General features: G+C 42.3%; 1 protein-coding gene and 1 long non-coding RNA gene across 3 annotated transcripts in view; one reads left to right on the top strand and one right to left on the bottom strand.

Moving 5' to 3' along the window:
* The window catches only part of LOC135573336 (zinc finger protein 664-like), a 55881-nt gene extending 52183 nt beyond the window's left edge, over nucleotides 1–3698 (bottom strand). For both annotated transcript variants that reach the window (XM_065022378.1, XM_065022375.1), the window contains exon 1: nucleotides 3602–3698. The gene's annotated coding sequence lies outside the window, so the exon portion shown is untranslated. The remainder of the gene's footprint in view (nucleotides 1–3601) is intronic.
* LOC135573344 (uncharacterized) overlaps nucleotides 1–15144 on the top strand; it is a 123962-nt gene extending 108818 nt beyond the window's left edge. Inside the window, exon 3 of the long non-coding RNA XR_010464671.1 lies at nucleotides 11278–15144. This is a non-coding gene — a long non-coding RNA (uncharacterized LOC135573344). The remainder of the gene's footprint in view (nucleotides 1–11277) is intronic.
* The last annotated feature ends 36 nt before the right edge of the window (nucleotides 15145–15180 follow it).

Raw genomic sequence — 15180 nt, 5'->3', positions numbered from 1 at the left:
AGGGCGATAAATGATAAGGATGTTAAGCTTGAAAGGGCTGGTAACTGTGACAGCATGGAATTCAAAGGAGGCGATAGACAGATGGGTAAGGGAGAAAGAGAGAATGACCACTTGGGAGAGATGAGGATCCCGGTGCCACCACCCCGCTGACCAGAAGCTCTCGGGGTGTGCGAGAGCACGTGGGCGGACGAAGAGAGAGCAGTAGGAGTAATGTTGTCTGTGGTGATCCATGTTTCCGTCAGAGCCAAGAAGTCGAGGGACTGGAGGGGGCATAGGCTGAGATGAACTCTGCCTTGTTGGCCGCAGATCGGCAGTTCCAGAGGCTACCGGAGACCTGGAACTCCACGTGGGTCGTGCGCGCTGGGACCACCAGATTAGGGTGGCCGCGGCCATGCGGTGTGGAGCGTTTGTATGGTCTGTGCAGAGAGGAGAGAACAGGGATAGACAGACACATAGTTGACAGGCTAGAGAAGAGGCTACGCTAATGCAGAGGAGATTGGAATGACAAGTGGACTACACGTCTCGAATGTTCAGAAAGTTAAGCTTACGTAGCAAGAATCTAATTGACTAAAATGATACAGTACTGCTGAGGTAGGCTAGCTGCGTTGTTGACACTACCCTAATCAAGTCGTTCCGTTGAGTGTGAAGTTTCTACAATGCTGCTTTTCGGGGGCAAGCTGGCTAGCTAGCAGTGTTGGTTACGTTACGTTGCGTTAGGAGAACGACAATAGCTGGCTAGCTAACCTAGAAAATCGCTCTAGACTACACAATTATCTTTGAAACAAAGACGGCTATGTAGCTAGCTATGATCAAACAAATCACACCGTTGGGACTATAATGAAATGAAATGAAAATATGATACTACCTGTGGAGCGAAGTGGAATGCGACCGGAATGCGAAAGTTCTATTCAGTAGACGTTGGCTGGCTATTGGCTAGCTAGGAGTGTCTCCTACGTTAAGGACGACAAAATAGCTGGCTAGCTAACCTCGGTAAATTAAGATAATCACTCTAAGACTACACACTCTAAACTACACAATTATCTTGGATACGAAGACAGCAAAGACAACTATGTAGCTAGCTAACACTACACTAATCAAGTCGTTCAGTTGAGTGTGATAGTTACTACAGTGCTACGGTAGACGGTGAACGTGTTGGGCAGATAGGAGACGACGAAATACGATAATTACGCAATTATCTTTGATACAACGACGACTATGTAGCTAGCTAAGAAGAAATTGCTAAGATTAGACAAATCAGACCGTTGTACTATAATGAAATGTAATGAAAAAGTTATACAACCTGCAGACCGAAGCGCGGATGCGACCGGCTCGCTCCAACCCGGAAGTAGATTTAACAAGCGCAGTCGCGAAAAAAAGCACTGTGTACCTAACCATAAACAACAACTCCTTGAAATCAATACACAAGTATATATCTTTAAACCTGCGTATTTAGTTAATATTGCCTGCTATCATGAATTTCTTTTAACTAGGGAAATTGTGTCACTTCTCTTGCGTTCTGTGCAACAGAGTCAGGGTATATGCAGCAGTTTGGGCCGCCTGGCTCGTTGTGAACTGTGTGAAGACTATTTCTTCCTAACAAAGACAGCCGACTTCGCCAAACGGGGGATGATTTAGCAAAAACAAATTTGCGAAAAAAGCACAATCGTTGCACGAATGTACCTAACCATAAACACCAATGCCTTTCTTAAAATCAATACACAGAAGTTTATATTTTTAAACCTGCATATTTAGCTAAAATAAAATCAGGTTAGCAGGCAATATTAAACTGGGAAATTATGTCACTTCTCTGGCGTTCATTGCACGCAGAGAGGGTACATGCAACAGTTGGGGCCGCCTGGCTCATTGCGAACTAATTTGCCAGAATTTTAGGTAATTATGACATAACATTGAAGGTTGTTCATGTTAGAACCGAACACCTGTCACACAACACATTGATCTCCCGTCACTGAAGGAGACATCCTGTACCTAGAATAAATAGATTTACCAGCCCTCTGGTTGACCTATTTCCCAGAAACCTTTTTCCAACAGCGAAGGCAAGTCTGCTCCTGGCCCGCCACAGCGGTCGCTAGCGCGCGATGGGACAAGGACATCCCTGCTGGTCAAACCCTCCCCTAAACCGGATGACGCTGGGACAATTGTGCGCCTCCCCATGAGTCTCCCGGTTGCGGCCGGCTGCGACTGAGCCTGGACTCAAACCCAGAATCTCTAGTGGCACAGCTAGCACTGCCTTAGACCACTGCACCACACAAACCTACAGGACAGTAGCCTTGCAGGAACAGGGTTGGAGTTCAAACCTACAGGATAGTAGCCTTGCAGGAACAGGGTTGGAGTTCAAACCTACAGGATAGTAGCCTTGCAGGAACAGGTTTGCAGTTCAAACCTACAGGACAGTAGCCTTGCAGGAACAGGGTTGGAGTTCAAACCTACAGGACAGTAGCCTTGCAGGAACAGGGTTGGAGATAAAACCTACAGGACAGTAGCCTTGCAGGAACAGGGTTGGAGTTCAAACCTACAGGACAGTAGCCTTGCAGGAACAGGGTTGGAGTTAAAACCTACAGGACAGTAGCCTTGCAGGAACAGGGTTGGAGATAAAACCTACAGGACAGTAGCCTTGCAGGAACAGGGTTGGAGATAAAAACCTACAGGACAGTAGCCTTGCAGGAACAGGGTTGGAGATAAAACCTACAGGACAGTAGCCTTGCAGGAACAGGGTTGGAGTTCAAACCTACAGGACAGTAGCCTTGCAGGAACAGGGTTGGAGTTCAAACCTACAGGACAGTAGCCTTGCAGGAACAGGGTTGGAGTTCAAACCTACAGGACAGTAGCCTTGCAGGAACAGGGTTGGAGATAAAACCTACAGGACAGTAGCCTTGCAGGAACAGGGTTGGAGATAAAAACCTACAGGACAGTAGCCTTGCAGGAACAGGGTTGGAGAACCCACATTCTCACGTCAAGTTCAGTTTTTCTAAGTGCCAACATTTGAGTGAAAACTGGCTCACGCGTGTTTAGTGGTATATTTTGTATGTATGCAGTTTATCAACGAGGCCCCGGGACTTCGGGGTCATGGCTAGAAGGCATCCAGCTTTTGTCATATTACCGTCAAAAGGTTTCGCTAACCCTAACATTTTAGCTAACCCAAAACGAATGATCCTAACCTGCTATGTTAATTATCCTAAACTGCTACTAAAAGTCAAATATGAAGTTAATTCGACAAAAGCTGGATCCCTTCTAGCCATCACATTACCGTCTCCCAGAACGAAGAGGCTGCCTGCACTTTAGTCTGTTGACCGAGTATGCGACGCCATTTTACCAGCTTGTGAACAACATTTTACAGAAAACCAATAACGTATAAAAAAAACTCAGAAATCTAAAATGAATTGAATCTTTATGAAAATTACATTGTCGAACTGTATATTAATTAAATCAAACTCAAAGTCTAACGTTAGATGTGTTTTTAGCACGTTTTTCACGCATTCGGCTTGACACAAAAATAACGTCATAACACCTTGACAGGTTTGTTACCTAACATGTTATGACATGTTCTTTCGATATTATAAAGTGTAAACGTGCTATTACATACCTGTAGTAATGTATTTGAAACGGACACAAAGGTGAGCATATTGACAGCACAACAGTGAGTCGTCGTTCTTCTTCTTCTTCTTCTTCAGTGGGGTTCAACGGCGGTTGGCATACAATATGTTGCATTACCACCCCCAACTGGACTATCGTATAAATGCATTATACTTTGTGATGCAAACGGGACAATGGGAAAGGGGAAAAAACACCTTCCAACTAACCGTACACATATTAAAAACCCACCACTGTGACCCTATCTACTCCTGCTCCATGCTACTGTGACCCTATCTACTCCTACATCATGCTACTGTGACCCTCTGCTCCATGCTACTGTGACTACTGTGACCCTATCTACTCCTGCTCTATGCTACTGTGACCCTATCTGCTCCATGCTACTGTGACCCTATCTACTCCATGCTACTGTGACTCCATGCTGTGACCCTCTGCTCCTGCTCCATATCTCCATGCTACTGTGACCCTATCTACTACTGTGACCTGCTCCATGCTACTGTGACCCTATCTACTCCTACATCATGCTACTGTGACCCTATCTATACTCCATGCTACTGTGACCCTATCTGCTCCATGCTACTGTGACCCTATCTGCTCCATGCTACTGTGACCCTATCTGCTCCATGCTACTGTGACCCTATCTACTCCTACATCATACTACTGTGACCCTATCTGCTCCTGCTCCATGCTCATACTACTGTGACCCTATCTGCTCCTGCTCCATACTACCCCCTATCTACTCCTACATCATACTACTGTGACCCTATCTGCTACCCCTATCTACTCCATGCTACTGTGACCCTATCTGCTCCATGCTCCCCTGCTCCATGCTACTGTGACCCTATCTACTCCTACATCATGCTACCTCTATCTCCATTGACTACAGTCTCATCATGCTACCACTCGACCCTATCTACTCCTACATCATACTACTGACCCTACCTGCTCCATGCTACTGTGACCCTATCTACTCCTGCTCCATGCTACTGTGACCCTATGACCTACTCTGACTACCTGCTCCATGCTACTGTGACCCAGTATCATCTTGACTCCTGCTCCATGCTACTGTGACCCTATCTGCTCCATGCTACTGTGACCCTATCTGCTCCTGCATCATGCCGATGACCTCGGAGAACAGGACACCCCCTGTAACTCCTCTGATCTCCAGTCTCGTATCACGTTGAAGTACTTCTCCACTATCTGCCACATCTATTGTCTGTGATTTACATTCCATTTCTGCTGTACAGTTGATAACCATTTACTATGAACACTAAGCCAACCTTACTGACCTACAGTATCACTCATTGACCTACAGTATCACTCATTGACCTACAGTATCACTCATTGACCTACAGTATCACTCATTGACCTACAGTATCACTCATTGACCTACAGTATCACTCATTGACCTATCACTCATTGACTATATCACTCATTGACCTACAGTATCACTCATTGACTCACAGTATCACTCATTGACCTACAGTATCACTCATTGACCTACAGTATCACTCATTGACCTACAGTATCACTCATTGACCTACAGACCTATCACTCATTGACCTACAGTATCACTCATTGACCTACAGTATCACTCATTGACTTACAGTATCACTCATTGACTTACAGTATCACTCATTGACCTACAGTATCAGTATCACTCATTGACCTACAGTATCACTCATTGACCTACAGTATCACTCATTGACTTACAGTATCACTCATTGACCTACAGTATCACTCATTGACTCACAGTATCACTCATTGACTTACAGTATCACTCATTGACTTACAGTATCACTCATTGACTTACAGTATCCCTCTGTTCTGATACAGATCTACTACTCACAGGGCTCCTCTCAGAATCCCTCTGTACTGGTACAGATCTACTACTCACAGGGCTCCTCTCAGTATCCCTCTGTACTGGTACAGATCTACTACTCACAGGGCTCCTCTCAGTATTCCTCTGTACTGGTACAGATCTACTACTCACAGGGCTCCTCTCAGAATCCCTCTGTACTGGTACAGATCTACTACTCACAGGGCTCCTCTCAGAATCCCTCTGTACTGGTACAGATCTACTACTCACAGGGCTCCTCTCAGTATCCCTCACCCTTGATACATCCTCTACTTTCTTCACTGCCTCGGCATATGACACCTAATGCACTACTCTGTCTCTGGACTAATGCACTAACTTCTTCTCTGGTATAATGAGATTCACACAAACTGTAATGTCCAATTCACATCACATCCCATACTCTGACCACCTCGACCTACTTCTCTTGTACCGGACACTTCTGATCCCCCGCAACATGATCATCCCCTACAGTTGGCACACCACTTTATACACCTGAAACTACACAGTCCCCTGTCCCATGCCCTCCTGTCCACTTCCCATCATGGACTGTCAATGGAGACAAGTTTTATTTTTTTTGTAATGCGCCAAACTGCCGACGTGTTCAGGTCATGTGACTCTCGCACATAATGTAGACGTAGTGTTTATGTTGTCACATGTTAGTTTAGATAAACAGCCCTGTCCTCTTCACACCCTTATCTATGGCTGTGTTACAAACACGTACAAAACAGCCTCCATTTACCCTCACCTTATGCCCTTGGGGGAATCCCCACGGCCATCTTTGCCGTCGGTCGAAACCCATTAGCCAATGAAGAGAAGTTGTCAATGTAAGCCCCCTCAACCCTCGTTTCTGAACGAGTGTGTTCACACCGGGGCCTGTTCACACCGGGGCCTGTTCACACCGGGGCCTGTTCACACAGGGGCCTGTTCACTCCGGGGGGCCTGAAACCACCCATTATTCAATTCACGATGATTGTACATCCGCTAAGAAAAGTCTCCTAAAACTTAAAACCAACATCAATATGGTGAAAACTAATGGAAAATACAGTGCATTCGGAAAGTATTCAGACCCCTTGACTTTTCCACGTTCTGATTAAATTAAATTGATGAGCGAAAAAAAAAAAAATCTACACATAATACCCCATAATGACAAAGCAGCAAAAACAGGTTTTTAGATTTTTTTTTTCAAATGTATAAAAAAAAAAAAAAAAAACATTTCCAGAATTCCAGAGTTTCTCACATTCTTCTTTGCAGATCCTCTCAAGCTCTGTCGGGCTGGATGAGGAGCATCGCTGCACAGTTATTTTCAGGTCTCCCCAGAGATGTTCGACCGGGTTCAAGTTCGGGCTCTGGCTAGATAATAGTCACTTTAATAACTCTACCTACATGTACATATTACCTCAATTACCTCGACTAACCGGTGCCCCCGCACATTGACTTTGTACCAGTACCCCCTTTATATAGCCTCACAATTGTTATTTTACTGCTGCTCTTTAATTATTTGTTTTATTTCTTTAGGTATTTTTCTTAACTGCATTGTTGGTTAAGAGTTTGTAAGTAAGCATTTCACTGTAAGTTCTACACCTGTTGTATTTGGCACATGTGACAAATAACATTTGATTTGACTTGATCAAGGACATTCAGAGACTTGTACCGAAGCCACTCCTACGATATCTTTGCTGTGTGTTTAGGGTCGTTGTCCTGTTGGAAGTTGAACCTTCACCCCAGTCTGAGGTCCTGAGTGCTCTGGAACAGGTTTTCATCAAGGATCTCTCTGTACTTTGCTCTGTTCATCTTTCCATCGACCCTGACTAGTCTCCTTGTCCCTGCCGCTGAAAGACATCCCCAAAGCATGATGCTGCCACCTCCATGCTTCACCGTAGGGATGGTGTCAGGTTTCCTCCAGACATGATGCTGCCACCTCCATGCTTCACCGTAGGGATGGTGTCAGGTTTCCTCCAGACTGGGAGGAATGCTTGGCATTCAGGCCAAAGAGTTCAATCTCGGTTTCATCAGACCAGAGAATCCTGTTGTCTCATGGTCTGAGAGTCCTTTAGGTGCCTTTTGGCAAACTCCAAGCGGGCTGTCATATGCCTTTTTACTGAGGAGTGGCTTCCGTCTGGGCACTCTACCATAAAGGCCTGATTGGTGGAGTGCTGCAGAGATGGTTGTCCTTCTGGAAGGTTCTCTCATCTCCACAGAGGAACTCTGGCGCTCTGTCAGTGAACATCAGGTTCTTGGTCACCTCCCTGACCAAGGCCTTTCTCCCCCGATTGCTCAGTTAGGGTGGAAGGCCAGCTCTAGGAAGAGTCTTGGTGGTTCCAAACTTCTTCCATTGAAGAATGATGGAGTCCACTGTGTTCTTGGGGACCTTCAATGCTGCAGAAATGTTTTGGTACCCATCCCCAGATCTGTGCCTTGAATGAATCCTGTCTCGGAGCTCTACAGTAAAATTCCTTCGACCTCATGGCTTGGTTTTTGCTCTAACATGCACTGTCAACTGTGGGACCATATATAGACTGGTGTGAGCCTTTTCAAATCATGTCTAATCAATTTAATGTACCACGGGTGGACTCCAATCAAGTTGTAGAAACATCTCAAGGATAATCAATGAAAACCGGATGCACCTGAGCTCAATTTCGAATCTCATAGCAAATGGTCTGAATACTTACATAAATAAGGTATTTCTGTTTTTTTATATTTAATACATTTGCAAACATTTTCTAAACCTGTTTTCGCTTTGACATTATGGGCTATTCTGTGTAGGTTGATAAGGATTTTTTGTATTTAATCTGTTTTAGAATAAGACTGCAACGTGTGGAAAAAGTAAAGGGGTCTGAATACTTTCCGAATGCACTTTAAATTGAGACTTGCGCTACTAATGCACACGACGGAACAAACACGTATCGTAAAAGTACTTATGTTTTTGTTTGGTTATTATGGACAAGATAATATTTTTATTTGTCAAACAGCAGTCAAGCATCGATCACCATGTCACCAGAATAAGACCCTCGATATTTATTGGAAAGGAGTATCAAGATAACCTTGCACTTTCACCAAACTGTGAAGTTAATCTGTAGTAAACTGCATGGTTTCCCGAGCGGTGGTGGGAGGACCACACACCGTATTTATTTATTTATTAAAAAATAAAAAATAAATCACCTTTATTTAACCAGGTAGGCTAGTTGAGAACAAGTTCTCATTTGCAACTGCGACCTGGCCAAGATAAAGCATAGCAGTGTGAACAGACAACAACACAGAGTTACACATGGAGTAAACAATAACAATAAAGTATCATCGGGTGACTCCAAGTTTACTTCCATATCATGGTTATTAGAGCAATATTTGTACATAAATCCGTTTTCATCGCCATTTCTCGCATAATACATTTAATCGACTACCTAACTATACGTCTAGAAAGTATACTACCGGTCAACTTGGAATCATTATGTTGTCATAATCTATTAATCATTATGTTGTCATAATCTATTAATCATTATATTGTCTAAGTCTATTAATCATTATGTTGTCATAATCTATTAATCATTATGTTGTCATAATCTATTAATCATTATGTTGTCATAATCTATTACTCATTATGTTGTCATAATCTATTAATCATTATGTTGTCATAATCTATTAATCATTATGTTGTCAATCTATTAATCATTATGTTGTCATAATCTATTAATCATTATGTTGTCATAATCTATTAATCATTATGTTGTCATAATCTATTAATCATTATGTTGTCTAAGTCTAATCATAATAATCTATTAATCATTATGTTGTCATAATCTATAATCATTAATAATCTATTAATCATTATGTAATCATTATGTTGTCTATCTATTAATCATTATGTTGTCATCATTATCATTATGTTGTCATAATCTATTAATCATTATGTTGTCATAATCTATTAATCATTATGTTGTCATAATCTATTAATCATTATGTTGTCATTATGTGGTATGATCTATGAATCATTATGTCTAACATAGGTTGTAATATACTTCCTCAGTGATTTGACCCACGCACCGCTCGCTACTGCTACTCATGTGATGCTGGGAAACATAATATACCCAGTGAGAGTTTGGTGTATAAGCCGGTTCCGTGATGACATTGAGAAAAGCATGGTCATTTATGGCTAAGTGTGTGTCATTGAAGTATCTGATGATGTGCTGTGTAGCAATTGAGGTAGAATTCAAGTTGACGAATTCCCAGAGTGCCCTGCTAGGGTGAAGGAGTTTGAAGATCTGTGCTGAACAGCAGGTCTCCTACAGGACGGGAAGTAGTTGAAGGAGCGACGGGAGCTGTGGAAGCTATGGCAGTGGATGCCCCGCAGCCTGTAGAGATTCAGAATGTCTTTCACCAGTTGAGGGATACTGATACACTGATTTGTAACGAAGGTGGATTTTGTGGCATTTATTACGCAGGTGATTAATTGTACTGCCCAAACGAACAAGACGTTTAAGAAACTGGATATAATTGTATGTGCGGCTGAAAGGTTTTTGTAATTAACTGCCGAAGCATTGCAGGGAATGAAGACATTCCCCACTCTCGGGCCCCTGAGACTGTGTATGGGTGTGTGTAGGGGTGTGATTTGGACTGTGACAGAAGGAGTGAGAGGGTTTTTTGGATCCATTTTCGTATTTTGTCTGATGTCGTTTTACCCGCTTATCTGGAATGGACATGACTTTTTCCCCCGCAGTTCACTAACTGTACAGTAGGTGGACACATACACATTACATTTGTTTGAATGAAACAGGAACTTCCGGGCAAGCGCACGCCATTCTTCAGAATAAAGAAAGCGTCAGAACTATTGATGTTAATATGATACCTTTTGTCTCCGTTTTAAATGTATGGCTACAGGTATGTAATAGCGTCTTCAAACGTTGGAAAGAACATGTTATCAAATTCTAGCTAACAAATCGGTATCATCACGTTTGGTAAAGGTTTTAATTGTATGTGTTGTTTTTCTGTCAAACCGAATGAGTGAAGAACGTGATTAAACTATTTTACAAGTCACATAAGTTAGCTAGATACTTTGGGTTTGTCTGAGTGAATGTACGAGATCTCGTCAAGATAACTAAATAAACCACATTTCTTTGAGATTTCTGAGTTCGTTTGACGTGTTATTGGTTTTGTATCGACGTCATTTGCGTCAACGGACTTCAGTGCAAGCAGTGCGGGTGCATGAGCGAGGGAGAATTTCACTGTTGCACTACTGTGTGTGTGTTGGAGTGTCAGTGTAGAATATGTGAGTGTCCATATAGCCAGTGCAAACAGATAAGTAATTAACGGGGTCAATACAAGTTGTCTGGGTAGCCATTTGATTAACTCTTCAGCAGTCTGACGTCTTGGGGATTGAAGCTGTTCAGGAGCCTTTTGGTCCCAGACTTGACTTGGTGCTGAATGTATCAGTTGTCTACATGTGTACTAATATTCAAACACATTCAGTTGTATCTATCTTTATCTATAAATGTTGCTGTGGTGTGAACGGGAAATACAATTGGTTTCTGATTGAAATAACACAGTGAAGACAAGGTTATTCAGGAAAATAGTACATAGTGCTGCCTGAAACGTACTGCAACCTTGTACTAAATGGTTTTTGAGTCATTTATTTTAATTCAGGAAATCTATAGGTTAAGTGTAATTTAAAGTGTGCACTTTGTCTAATGGGAAATGATTTAATGTTCTGTCAATGCTTAGCTACCTGATCTATTGAAATGACATAATTAATAGAGAATAAAGAAAGCACCAGAACTGTCTAGACAATAACTTTTGTATGTTTCTCTTTATTACTACAGACCGACTCAGATTAAGTCTGAGGCCGGTAACATCAACAGTGAGGACAATCCCAGCCTGCCTCTCTCCTTCCACACTGAGTAGAAACCTACAGTCACTGGGTCCTGATTGTGACAGTGGAGCCCAGTTTGCACTGCAGGATTCAGAGATGGCATCAGTGAAGCTGGAAGACTGCAGTCAAACACTGGAGCTGAATGTCATCATTAAAGATGAAGAAGAGGAGGAGAAGATCAGGACAACTGTTAGTCATGGTAAGAGCTGGTTCTATCTATAAGTTAAATTCGTAAATTAGACTAGATGTCAACCGATTATGATTTTTCAACGTCGATACCGATTATTGGAGGACCAAAAAAGCAGATACCGATTAATCGGCCTATTTTATATTATTTATTTGTAAAAATGACAATTACAACAATACTGAATTAACACTTATTTTAACTTAAAATAATCAATAAAAATCATAAATAAAAACTATTTAGCCTCAAATAATGAAACATTTCAACAATTTGGTTGAAATAATGCAAAAACAAAGTGTTGGAGAAGAAAGTAAAAGTGCAATATGTGCCATGTAAAAAAGCTAACGTTTAAGTTCCTTGCTCAGAACATGAGAACATATGAAAACTGGTGGTTCCTTTTTACATGAGTCTTCAATATTCCCAGGTAAGAAGTTTTAGGTTGTAGTTATTATAGGACTATTTCTCTCTATACCATTTGTATTTCATTAACATTGACTATTGGATATTCTTATAGGCACTTTAGTATTGCCAGTGTAACAGTATAGCTTCTGTCCCTCTCCTCACCCCTACCTGGGCTCGAACCAGGAACACATCGACAACAGCCACCCTCGAAGCATCGTTACCCATTGCTCCACAAAAGCTGCGGTCCTTGCAAAGCAAGGGGAACAACTACTCCAAGTCTCAGAGCGAGCTGCTGGCAAAACGCACGACAGTGCTACCATCGCTCAGTCAGACTGCTCTATCAAACATCAAATCATAGACTTAATTATAACATAATTACACACAGAAATATGAGCCTTTGGTCATTAAAATGGTCGAATCCGGAAACGATCATTTTGAAAACAAAACGTTTATTCTTTCAGTGAAATACCAAACCGTTCCGTATTTTATCTAACGGGTGGCATCCCTAAGTCTAAATATTGCTGTTACATTGTACAACCTTCAATGTTATGTCATAATTATGTATATTCTGGCAAATTAATTACGGTCTTTGTTAGGAATAAATGGACTTCACACAGTTCACAACGAGCCAGGTGGCCCAACCTGCTGCATATACCCTGACTGCACGGAACGCAAGAGAAGTGACACAATTTCCCTAGTTATAAGAAATTCATGTTAGCAGGCAATATTAACTAAATATGCAGGTTTAAAAATATATAATTGTGTATTGATTTTAAAGAAATGCATTGATATTTATGGTTAGGTTTGGTGCAACGACAGTGCTAAATCATCACCCGTTTGGCGAAGTCGGCTGTGATTCCATGAGAAATTAACAGGCACCGCATCGATTATATGCAACGCAGGACACACTAGATAAACTAGTAATATCATCAACCATGTGTACTTAACTAGAGATTATGTGAAGATTGATTGTTTTTTTATAAGTTTAATGCTAGCTAGCATCTTACCTTGGCTTCTTGCTGCCCTCGCTTAACTTGTAGTCAGCCTGCAGGCTCCTCGTGGAGTGCAATATAAGGCAGGTGGTTAGAGCGTTGGACTAGTAACCGGAAGTTTGCAAAAACGAATCCCCGTGTTGACAAGGTCTATCGTTCTGCCCCTGAACAAGGCAGTTAACCCACTGTTCCTAGGCCGCCATTGAAAATAAGAATGTGTTCTTAACTGACTTGCCTCGTTGACATCGGCTCTGGATTTGTAACAGTATAACTTTAGTCCGTCCCCTCGCCCCGACCCGGGCGCGAGCCAGGGACCCTCTGCACACGTCAACAGTCACCCTCGAAGCATCGTTACCCATCGCTCCACAAAAGCTCTGTATGGTTTGTTCCCCCTTCGCCGTAAGATTATTTATTTTTTAATTCATAGTTGGGGACTTGGTGCGTATATCCAAGTTGAGGGGTGTTTAGACTAAAAATATGAGCAGCAATGAGTTGTTCACCGCTACCAAGTGTTGTCTTGGAGGATCGTTACAAAATATAACACTTACAAGAACTTGTGAATTCAATATAGGCTTTTAATACAAACATATCAGAAGCCTAGATGGTCCGCGGAACACACAACTTCCCAGAGCACTGGCTGTGTTTTTATACACATACAGTATATGAGTCCATTCCATATGTTAATGAAGTTACTTCCCTCAAGTCATCGGTCACCATTATCTTTCAGTCCAGGCTTCCTCCATGTTCATGCCTAATAACGCCTGTATCCGCTCTTGATTAGATTACAATGGTGGCAGGACCCTCTCATGTCCTAAAATTAATGTATATCTATCTTACCCTAAGCACTTATGTCCTTTACCCTCTCTATCTAATCTTTATAATGATGTCCTGCTCCTTCCATAATAGATCATGTATTTAAGGGTCACCTCCTCCTCTTTGCCCTAAGCCCTTATGCACAGTAAAGCACGTATGGCTTCGGCCATTACACTTATGTCTGTTTAATCTTTGGTTTCCTGTCCGCTTTCTGTTTGTGGTCTAATGTATACCTATCTTTGCTCAATAGTGTCATATCTGTCTCTATATGTAACAATAACTACAACAGCCGCAGCCCTTGCAGAGCAAGGGGAACCACTACTTCAAGGTCTCAGAGTAAGTGACGTCACCAATTGAAACGCTATTAGTGCGCACCACCTCTAACTAGCTAGCCGTTTCACATCGGCTACACTCACCCCCCTTTTGACCTCCTCCTTTTCCGCAGCAACCAGTTGACATCTGGACGGCTCTGACTTAGAATACGTGGACAACTACAAATACCTAGGTGTCTGGTTAGACTGTAAACTCTCCTTCCAGACCCACATCAAACATCTCCAATCCAAAGTTAAATCTAGAATCGGCTTTCTATTTCGCAACAAAGCATCCTTCACTCATGCTACCAAACATACCCTTGTAAAACTGACCATCCTACTAATCCTCGACTTCGGTGATGTCATTTACAAAATAGCCTCCAATACCCTACTCAACAAATTGGATGCAGTCTATCACAGTGCCATCCGTTTTGTCACCAAAGCCCCATATACTACCCACCATTGCGACCTGTACGCTCTCGTTGGCTGGCCCTCGCTTCATACTCGTCGCCAAACCCACTGGCTCCATGTCATCTACAAGACCCTGCTAGGTATCTCAGCTCGCTGGTCACCATAGCATCTCCCACCTGTAGCACGCGCTCCAGCAGGTATATCTCTCTGGTCACCCCCAAAACCAATTCTTTCTTTGGCTGCCTCTCCTTCCAGTTCTCTGCTGCCAATGACTGGAACAAACATCTCTGAAACTGGAAACATTTATCTCCCTCACTAGCTTTAAGCACCAGCTGTCAGAGCAGCTCACAGACTACTGCACCTGTACATAGCCCACCTATAATTTAGCCCAAACAACTACCTCATTCCCTACTGTATTAATTTTATTTTATTTATTTATTTTATTTATTTTGCTCCTTTGCACCCCATTATTTTTATTTCTACTTTGCACATTCTTCCACTGCAAATCTACCATTCCAGTGTTTTACTTGCTACATTGTATTTACTTTGCCACCATGGCCTTTTTTTGCCTTTTACCTCCCTTATCTCACCTCATTTGCTCACATCGTATATAGACTTGTTTCTACTGTATTATTGACTGTATGTTTGTTTTACTCCATGTGTAACTCTGTGTCGTTGTATGTGTCGAACTGCTTTGCTTGTGCCAGTTTAACAGCTGTTGCATTTTCACCATTTAGATA

The sequence above is a fragment of the Oncorhynchus nerka genome, linkage group LG2, assembly GCF_034236695.1.
Source record: "Oncorhynchus nerka isolate Pitt River linkage group LG2, Oner_Uvic_2.0, whole genome shotgun sequence".
NCBI classification, from domain to species: Eukaryota; Metazoa; Chordata; class Actinopteri; order Salmoniformes; family Salmonidae; genus Oncorhynchus; species Oncorhynchus nerka.
The sequence above is the reverse complement of the archived record's forward strand: the minus strand, read 5'-3'. Positions and strand labels throughout refer to the sequence as shown.